Source organism: Carcharhinus amblyrhynchos, unplaced genomic scaffold (assembly GCF_965287045.1).
Source record: "Carcharhinus amblyrhynchos unplaced genomic scaffold, sCarAmb.v2.hapA scaffold_38, whole genome shotgun sequence".
Classification (NCBI taxonomy): Eukaryota; Metazoa; Chordata; class Chondrichthyes; order Carcharhiniformes; family Carcharhinidae; genus Carcharhinus; species Carcharhinus amblyrhynchos.
Genome location: NW_027649779.1, coordinates 4476347 through 4487778, shown reverse-complemented (window position 1 = coordinate 4487778; position 11432 = coordinate 4476347).

Here is an 11432-nt window from a genome sequence, read left to right as displayed (position 1 = left end):
GATAGTTTGATTTATAAGGAGAGGTTGGATCGACTGGGCTTTTTTTTTCTCTGGGGCGTAGAAGGCTAAGGGGTGATCTTATAGACTTCTATAAAATGATGAGGGACATCGATCAGCAAGATAGTCAATATCTTGTCTCAAAGATAGGGAAGTCTAAAACTAGACGGAACAGGTTTAAGGTGAACGGGGAGAGATACAAAAGTCTCCAGAGGGGCATTTGTTTCCGCAGAGAGGGTGGTGAGAATCTAGAACAAGCTGCCAGAGATAGTGGTAGACGTTGTTACAATTTTGCCTTTGAAAAAGCATTTAGCCAGTTACTTGGCTAAGATGGGTATAGAAGGATATGGGCCAAATTCAGACAATTGGGATTAGTTTTGGTGTTTAAAAAAGGGCGGCATGGGCAAGTTGGTCCGAAAGACCTGTTTCCATGCTGTAAACCGCTGTGACTGAGATGATTGGCTTTAAACAACCAGGGCCATCTTCCTCTGTGCTCGGTATGACTGCGGTCAGTGAAATATTTACCCCCGGATCCACATTGATTGAAGCTTTGCTCAGGGTCCTTGCTGTCACTATCGGTCAAGTGCTGCGCTGATGTCGAGGGCAGGCTCTCTCTTTATTAAATCAGTTAGTTCCACTATATTTGGAGTAAGTTTAAATGATTTCTGGAAATGAGTGTTCCTCGTGGGAACCCAGCAGAGCATCACTGACCAAATTATTATTATTACAATTATTATTATTGCTTATTCAATAATCCTTGATACTTTCTACTACGTTGATGGAGTTCCGTTCATTGGGTGGCATTTGGTCGAGTTGGATTTGTCCTGCCTTTTGTGATCAGGCGTGTCTGCCAAAATTCCACAATGTTGTGTCTTTGATAGTGTCATAGCTGTACTTGAATACATTGGCTGGGGCACAACTAGTCCCAGAACAAAAATCGTTATTATTGTTGCTGAAGTATTGTCAGGACGAACAATCTTTACATTGTCCAATGCTTTTAACATGGGGTTAGGCCACATATCATTCATGATCATATTGCATGACCGAGCGGGCTCCAGGAGATGAATGACCGACTCCTGTCCCTATCCTGTCCCTATCTTCCTATGTTATCCTGTGAAATGAGTTGAACTGCTTGGAGACTGGCATCTGTGATGCTCGGGACCTCAGGAGGAGGCCTAGATGAAACATCCTCTTGGCACTTCTGGCTGAAGATATTAGCAATTGTTTCAGCCTTGTTTCTTTTCCTTCTTGCTGAGCTCTCCCATCTTAAAAATTTGGATTTTATTTGAGACTTCTGCTGCGTTTTATTTTAAACTACCATTCAGGGCTGCGTGCGGGAGAACTGCAACGTTCCACCCTGCCGGTAAAAATTCGGATCAAAGTGATCATGTGATGTATACATTGACATGTACCGGTGCAAATTAGTTGAAACAAGGTGCCATATGATACATTATATTGTAATCAGAGACGGGGCCCATTCCACATATATACATATGGAGGCCAATTCAGAATGAACGGACACAGAGTCCAGTGTAGTATTTATTGAAACAGTGCCTGAATCATCTAATGTAACTGATCAAGATTTCAACTCCATCTGCTGGCAAAACTCTGCAATTACAGTTAACTGTGACAGTATCATTATCAGGTATGATCAATGATACTAATGTATCAAGAGTTCACACCCATAAATATAATATAACATCCCCTTCTGTGGAAGGTGCCAAAATTTAAGGTGCAAAGAATTCTATAGGTACGCTGTTGGATAATGTAGGTTAGATGGTGCCCATCGGAATCTATCTGGGGGCCTTGATTATTGACAATATTCATCAGCGACTTAAATAATTACAAAAATAGGCAAATATCCAACTGATATTGATTAAGATTTGTTTTAGAAAATACAAAGTTCAGTTCAGTTAATGTCCAGCGAGATTTGGAGTTCCGTTGCAGAGCTTCTTAAAATGCTACGAACTGATGCAGAAAACAGTCAAGAAGGCCAAAGGAATGCTGGTCTTCATATCTAAAGGGTAGGAGTATAGGGATGCAGATGTTGTGCTGCAATTGTGCAAAATCTTTGTTAGACCACAATTACAGGACTCTGAGCAGGAATGGGCAACAAACTTTGGAAGCGTGTTCACCCTGGAAGGAGTTCAATACAGGTTTACAAGAATTATACCTGATTTTAAGGGATTAGGTTGTGAGGAGAATTTAGACAAATTAAGATTTTATCGCTCTAATTCAGAAGTTTGAAGGGTGCGCTCACAGAAATCAACAAAATATTTACAGGGAAGGATAGATTTGACAAGGATAAAATGTTTCCACCAGTTGAAGACTCGAGAATAAAGGACCATATTTAAAAAAAAGGCCAAGCCATGCAGGAGAGTTGATACCAAGCATTTCTACACACAGAGAGTGGCGAAGTTTGGAACTCTCTTCCTCAAACGCCGGTGGATGCTGGTTCAATTGTTAAATTTAAGTCTCAGGTAGTTTTTTTTTTAATTGAGCAGGGGCATCAAGGGATATGGGTCATGGGCAGGTACATGGACTTTGGTTACAGATCAGCCAAGATCTTAAAGAATGGCGGGGCGAGTCTGTGGAGTTGAATGACCCACTCCTGTTACTATATTGCCAAGCCAGCCTCAGAGCAAAATGCCTCAATTCATGTTAATGTATTTTTGTTGATCCTGGTTAGAAGGAAGAATGTTCACCAAGGCTCTATTGGAGACCATGGCACCTTTAACGTCCAGCTCGGCAATCCTGGCATTGGGGAACGTTTATTCCTTCATCATTCCACCTGAAAGATAGTTGGGGTCATTATCTCTGAAGCCTCCCAGGAAGGTAAGGTGGAGTCTTAAGTTGAAGGAAAATGTGTGTAGTCATATGTGTGTGTGTGTGTGTGTCTACGTGCATGTGTATATGAAAGGAAGACAATATGTGAGACAGAATGAGAACAAGAGAGAATGTGTGGGTGTGTGTTTGGCTATGTGCTTTGTCTGGAAAATGTCAAGTTGTGCAGAAATCAATTTCACAATGTTCCAAATATAACAATCCACTCTCACCAACCTCATCATTTTCACTCTTTCCAGCTTCGATTTGAAGATCCACCATCAGCAGGATGGGACTCTAGACAGACAGCAGTTTGTGTAACTGGGCAATGCCTTCTGAGATGCCCTGGAATACCACTCTGCTGAAAATAAGTTGAGAACAGGAAACAAATGTTGGTCTTCTCAGAGATCCCCACATCCCATGGAAGAATAAATGAAATAAAACACAAGCATACATGTTTATGTAGTATAAAATATATCATCTCTCTGTATCAGCTCTCGCAATCTGCCTGTATCTATTTCAATCCAACGATCACAGTGTTTGGTTGTGTTGGAGAGATCATGATTGTTGCTACCAAGGTGCCGGAGAAGCTGGAAACTTTCTTTTCCTACGAAATGGGAAACATTGGTATAGATTTACAAATTAAAAGATCAGTAAGTTGCCTGCAGTACTGTTGCTGGACAGATTTGTTTATAAATAGGCCCCATTGACAATGCTACGAGATTGAAGTTGGCTTGCAGCCAAGCGCTCAGTACTGAGTAAACAGATCTTTGATTTACTGAACAAACACCGTCAGATGTTTCCTGTAAATATTTTCGGGTGTTTGGCAGCAGGTTGGACTGCTGCCAAATACTGCGTCGGACAGATTAACGTGAATCTGTAAGGATAGAATGGAACTTAGTCAGTAATATAATAATTATTTATTTCCCACAAGAAAGGAACGTTTTAATTTGTATTCTTTCTCTGCAAATATTTTAAATGAACGTACTGTTCATTATGTGATTAAACAATATCAGAAACTAGTAAAATGGCCAGGTGCTATTTCATTTTTATAACTTCCAAATAAATACCCTTTCAACAATTAATGCCACGTTGGGAGCGACTGCATGATCTGCATGGAGGAGATTTTGATGATCCCAATCCCTCAGTCCAATGAGATCAGTGTAATGGCCCAAAAATGAAAATAATTAAAAGTAGAAGAAAACCATATAACTGCCTTGAACAGCGCGGATTCTTGGAATATTCTCAGTGCTCTGCCCCTCTCTCACATTTGATTAGATCCATGTTCTGTTGTGAAGGATAATCTGATTTTGATCATTTACCAGTCCCTCTCGTAGCTGCTAATCTGTGAAGAAATGACCCGTTCATAACCTGGTTCAGTTGAAGATAAAACATTTATTCTTGTGATATTGTGCAATATGCCGCAAAGTCCTGATATCCTGTTTTCACACTACCAGTGAATGTTAGACTGCCGGTGGCTGATAAAATGAGCTGCAATGATCTGGATGCTGACGGGGAACTTTCCTGATCCCCGTGTCCGTTCTGATTCATTAAATTCTCTGTCCAAAGTCGATTTTAATTCCATGTTTCTCTGTCAACTCAAGTAATCATAAGTCAACCAGTTTTCTTTCACCGTTAATTTTCACAGGGTTAAATAGCTATTGGGGGAATATAAGGTGTAACATTGCAGCATATGAGGATTTTTTTTGAATGTATTTGTGAGTTGTACGGTGACATCTTTGTTAGCACTTCTGCCTTAAAGCGCCAGGGACCCAGCTTCAATTCCAGATTTTGGTCAATGTGTAATCACTACCTGTGTGGAGTCTGCACATTCTCCAATTGCCTGGCGATTAACTCACACTGTCAAATAATGTGTCGCTTAGATTGATTGGTGATGATAAATTGACCCATAATGTCAAGGAAATTCGCAGGGAATATAGTTGGGTGTTGGGGATAGGGCCTGGGTAGGAATGGTATCGGTGCGAGCCCGATAGGCCAAATGGCCTCCTTCTGCTCTGTGGGATTCTCTGAACATGGGCACCGCTGGATGACCAGAATTTATTGCCTACCTCTTGCCAAGGGCAATGGAGAGCCAACCACATTGCCGTGGCTCTGGAATTGCAGATAGGCCAGACCAGTTAAGGACGGCAGATTCCCTTCTCGAAAATACATTAGTGAAGCAAATAGGTTTTTTTTACACAATCGACAATGATATCATGCTCAAAAGTAGATTCTTATTTCCAGATGTTTTGACTGAATTTAAATTCAACCATCTGTTATTCTGGGATTCGAAGCCAGGTCCTGAAAATATTAGTGTAGTTATTGGATGAATTGTCAGTGACAATAACAGTTGGCCATTTCTTGTCTTCTTCGTACATCTGGTCTCAAATTACAGTGATAGCTATCCACACCTGAAATACAATCATCCCAGCATTTAGTTACATAAATCGATAATAATTCCTCGAATGAATTATATTTTTGCTGCAATGTGTTAGAGATACAACATTATTGTAAATAAGACTGACGTCTTTATCCTGATAAGGTAATGCTATCTTCTTCATGTTTATTCCATTGTGAAGGGGTGCAGAAATGGAGGGACTTAATTTACAATCAAATTATTTTTTTTCTCTCTAATACACTTGCTCAAATGCAATTTCACCTCTTGGGCTATCGAAGACGTTACAATGGATTTCACTGTTACTGCCTCAGTGTTAGTCTGTCTCTTGAATGTTCCAGCGCCAGCAATCAATTAACTGGGAATAATTCTCAGTATATTTGATATATTTTGTTTGATTTCATTTGATTTATTATTATCATATATGTAAGTACACAGTGAAAATTATTCATTCTTGCACACTATACAGACGGAGCATACCGTACATAGGGAAGGACGGGAGAGAGTGAAGAATGTTATGTTGCAGTCATAGCTAGGGTCTAGGAAAAAAGAATCAATTTAGTGCGAAGTGGATCCATTCAGTAATCTGATTGCAACAGTAAAGAAGTTGTTTTTGAATCAGTTTGTACCTGTCCTCAGATTTTGTATCTGTCCCCGATGGCAAAAGATGATTCAGTATGTCCGGGGTGCCTGACGTTTTATTTTCATAGTTCATTTTTCATATTTTAAAAAGTGTCGAATCGGAGGTTGTGTTGACTCAGCTAGAGGCAGAAACCGGGCGTCCCTCAGGCTCCCTGAGACTAAGCTGTAAAGACATAGCGTTCAATATTGGCAGCAACAGGATGGTCTGGGTCTGACCAGTCCCTGGCCAGTGTTCACAGTGTCTTCTTCAGTATGATAGTCATGGAACAACCTACAATTTCTCTGCCCATGGATTCAGAATCAATTTGCTCCGCACAAAGACACTTCAAACAACGTAAAGAGGAAATCCTGGAAAATCTCAGCAACTCTGGCAGCATCAGTAAGGAGAGAGAAGCTTTCTCAAAAGGTCACTTGGACTCGAAACGTCAGCTCTTTTCTCTCCTCACAAATATTGCCAAGCTTGCTGAGAGTTTCCAGTATTTTGTCTTTTGGTTTCAATTTGCTGTAATTTGTTATTATACTTCAAACGGCATCTTCTCTTTGGAAATAACTGGAAATGGAAGATTGCTATATTTATCCTGTCTGTCCTACATAGACTCCAGTTCCTCTGTGATGAAAATGACTCTTAGCCACGACTGAAATTGCCGGGCAGGTCAGTCATTTGTATCAAAGCTGCTGTAGAAAATCAAATAATAAAATCATCCAGAGGGCAGGTTTCAACAAGGTGGTTCACAATTGCCTTCTCAGAAGGGACAACTAAATGTTGGCTTTGTCAGTGATGCTCACATCCAGTGGGTCAATAACAACAGGGTAAAGTGCTGCAGATTCTGGAAATCTAAAACGACAACAACACAAATGTTACTCAACAGGTCAATGTGTATCATCAGAGAGAGAACTAGATTCATATCAATGATCGATGCCAGGATGCAAAATCTCATTGATATAATTCTAAAGAACAAAACTGTTCTCTCCAATATTCTACATTAATACTGATTCTTCAAACAAAATCACACATTTACTGTCAAGTTGCCACATCTCGGTTTGTGGTAGCTTGTTGTACGCAAATTACCTGCTGTATTTGCAACATGACAGCAGTGACTAAATTCAGCAGAAGGACATCAGTGAGTTTTAAGAACAAACAAAGAGCAATGAACAATACAGCACAGGAGACAGGCCCTTCGGCCTTCCACGCCTGCGCCACTTAAACTTTAGGACGATATGAGGTCGGGTAAAGTGTTCTATTAATGCAAATTCCACCAAAATGAACATTGTAATTCTTTGGAAGCGTTGAGATTAATGCAAACATCGTCAAGCTTGTGCCTGATCATAACGTCATAGAATCCCTGCAGTTCAAAAGGAGGCCATTCGGTCTAACAACTCTGCAGTGGCTCTCCAGCAGAGCATCCTACCTGGGTCTAGCCTTCACCCTATCCCGACAGCGACGCATAATCACAGGCTAATCCCCCTGAACCTACACATCGTTGAACACTAATAAGAACTTCAGCGTAGGCAATCCACCTTGGACCTGGGAAGGATGCTTTGCTGGATGGCTGGTGCAGACTTGATGAACCGAATAGTGTCCTTCTGCACTGTTGGGATTCTATGATACTAAGTTGCACATCATTGGGCGCTAAGGGGCATTTTATCATAGCCAATTCACCTAACCTGCACATCCCGGGACTGTGGAAGGAAACTGGAGCACTGGGAGGAAACCCACATGGATATGGATAGAATGTGAAAACCACTCACATTCACCCAAGGTTGGACTCGAACCTGCTTCCCCGTCGCCTGTGAGGCAGCAAAGCTAATAGTATCCCTTAGTGACAACCACACTGGATTTTTTTTTATTCATTCCTCGTATGAATGTGATCTCTATTTGTAACAGGAGTACTTCAGACATCAGATCTGTGTATTTTTTTTAATTTAACTTGTCTAGTTTAAACAGATTAAATCCTCAATCAGATTAACATTCAGTAGAATATCTGTCTGTTCACAGATGCTTTGTTAATTGTGACATCAGAACTTTCAGAACTAATTCTGAAATGGGATGTATCATTTCTTTAAATTAAATACAACTGGTGTTATGAATGTTCAAAAGTTTCTATTCATTTTGAACCAAATGTTAAAATTCTTAAAATAAGTCGCTATTTTGAGTTGAAACTGATCAATAAGTGACGGTTTATCTGGTTTTTCTGTCATGAACATTTCATTGTAAACAGTGAGGTATTTATGTAAATAAATACAAAAATAGAAATTCCAAAATAGATTGTTGACAGACAAAAACACAAGAAATGTTTCCCCACCAACACAGCACAGAAATAGTGACAACCATGCAAATCAATCAACGGATTCCAGTAATGATTGTTTTTCACCATTATTTATTCATCAGTTATGTGACGAAAAACATCATTATGAAATCTGTGTTCGAAATTAGGAAATAATTCCTCTGATCCCGAAATAAAATGACACAGAAAACACAGAACATCTCCTGTGTTTCATCTCTTTCTCTGTGTTTCTCCTGTCTGGTTCTGTGTCTTGTCTCTCCACGATGGTTCATCGTCTTCACTCCACAGATAAAGTCAATATCTGTCCAATGTATTCTCTCAGCTAGAGTTACAGGCTTCTAAAACATGTAATTAAATTAATGTGAATTCATGAGTTAAATGTACTCTAAAAGATCTCTTGAACATTCCATGATCTTGAAATGCTTGCCACATTTTCTTTTGCATCTAACCTCGGGTGTAGCTAATGGTAAAAATTCGATGTGGCGGCACCAAGGGACCTTTCCCTAGATTTAGCCGGTGTTATCCCTGTCCTTGGAGTGTTTGACTGGACAGTGTGGAGGAACATTTACTCAGCATCTAAACTCACTGTAGCTACCTCTTCAATGTTTGATATGACTTTGTCAATATCAAAATGTAATCTGTATCTAATCTCTGTTGTACCTGACGTGGATGTGTTTTATTGAAGTGTGTAGCCGATTTTTCCCCTGTACCTAGCATCTGCATCCCGAATCTCTAAAGGATACATACAGGAGAGGTTTTACGTCGAAGAGAGTCCGTTCTCCTTCTGCCTTCATTTTGTTTGAGCTGACTTTGTACAAGGAGGTTCACTCTGTTTCTATACACGATACTGCTCCGGGAATGTTTGATTTGAATAGTGTAGAAGGAGATTCACTTTGTACTGATTCATGCTATTCCTGACTTGGGAGTATTTAATTTGGCAATGCAGAGGGAATTTTGCATTCTGCAGCGAAGCCCATGTTCCTCCTGTCCTTCCAATTTATGATGGTGCAATCGCCATCTCTGAAAATTTCATGGGGATTAAATTTGTCTTTTTATATTACAGCAAATTTACCCTGTGTCAACTTATATTATGAGGCCATGTATTTCTTTATATTTCACTACAGCCTAAATCATTTTATATTGCATGTCGAATTTTCTATTGCCTGTCTCTACTCATATCAGACTGAATCTTTTATCTGTTTGTACTAAGTTAGACGTTTTCCCTGTTTATGTTGTCCGTAATTTTGCTCTTTATATAAAGCGAGATGTTGTCTCTGTTTATATTAATTTAGATATTTCTCGGTTTTTATCAAACCAGATTCAGCCTTGTTTCTGAAATTGACCGTGTCCATGTATATACTGCATCAGACATGGTCTCAGTTTTTATTGCACTGGTCAAGGCCAGTATTGATAAAACTGGCTGGAAGAACACAATTCTCTGCATCCTTCTGCAACTGCAAACTCTATGAGATTTTGGGATTTGGAGAAGAAGAAGCGATTTCTGAATTCTACTTCTGCTGACTGCATTCAAAATGGATACCAATTCCTGTGTAGAATGCACTGTCAACAGAGAACAAAAATCAAAGACAATTACAGCACAAGAAAAGGCCCTTCGGCCCTCCAAGACTGCACCAACCAAATACTGTCGACCTAATACTGCCCGTTTCTGGATGCTGCCTGATAGCAATAATTTTATCCCGACATATTATCTCTTCTTCTCGAAGAACGGTGTACTAACACAGGCATAATTCAAATAGAGGTTTACTTAAGTGCAGGAATAACACTGACACATCCTACTGAAATATATACAGGGTCAGTATCGAACATTACATATCCAGAGAGAATGTGTAGTGCAATGTAAACTGAGTTCTGATCTAGCAGAGTATTAACAGAGCCAGACTGTATTTTAATATAAACAGGGGACTGATCCAACAAAGTAGAAATGAGTTAGTGCCGAGTGCCATGCGGGGGTGGTCAAATGCCAAATTCCAATGACACCCACATCCCATGAAAGAAACATTTTTAAAAAATGACATTGTCAATGAAAAGAAAACTGAAACAGTGTATTCTGCAGTTTTACTGATATAGGAGCTTGTGTGACATGAACTGAGACATTGCCGACTTATTAATGATACTGGACCGAGATTTATATGAGCTGAGATGGAGCCAAGTGCATTAGTAATAATGACTGGTACAGGATTGAGACATGTTTAATCTGAAACAGAATCCAGAGTGTTAGTGATAACTACTGATACAGAACACTAACTGATATAAACTAAGACAGAGCCTACTTTATTCGTAATAATTGTTGATACAGAACCGAGACTGATACATCCTGAGATTTGTACAATGCAGCACAGAGAAGGTATTGCAAAGTGCAATAAAACTGAGATATGGCGTAGTCTTAAATAATCAAACACATTGATGGTGCAGCATTAACTTAGACATGACTTCGACATGACTAATGAACTATTAGCATAGTAACTGTGGCAGAACCATGTATAACCGATGAAGACTGTATTTCCAGTTTAGTATACAGTGGCAAATGTTGTGAGGCAGTAAGAATTAAGATACAGCCTCTTGTCAGATTAGAAGAGACATGGCTAAGTGTGATCATAACTTAGAAATTATAATATTAACAGGGGCGCTACCTCATATATGAATACCTGAAATTGAGCCGAGTGCAGGAAAAGAAAATTTAGAAAGGACCTCCTGGAATGTGATCCAGGCAGAGCCCAGTGTAACACAGACAGAGTCAGTGGCGAGTTGAGTATAGGCAGAAATATAATAGTTTTAAATTAGAAAAACACACATAGAAAATTGCAGCTCAGAATCAGGCCTTTTGGCCCTTCTTGTCTGTGCCGAACCATTTTTTTGCCTAGTCCCACTGACCTGCACTTGGACCATATCCCTCCGCACCCCTCTCATCCATGAACCCGTCCAAGTTTTTCTCAAATGTTAAATGTGACCCTGCATTTACCACTTTATCCGGCAGCTCATTCCACACTCCCACCACTCTGTGCGTGAAGAAGCAGCCAGCCCCCCGCCCATATTCCCTTTAAACTTTTCTATCACCCTTACCCCATGCCCTCTGTTTTTTTTTCCTAGCCTCCTTATTTCATGAGATTTTGGCGTCACTGGTGAAGTCAACTTTTGTTGTTATATCCTAATTTCCTTTGAGAACGTGGTGACAGGCTTTGGAAAGCTGGTGAGTGGGGTGTTCTTCGAGACAGCTACTTTTTTCCAGAATGGTACTGAGATTTTTGAGTGGGACAAGTCGGACAAGTAGA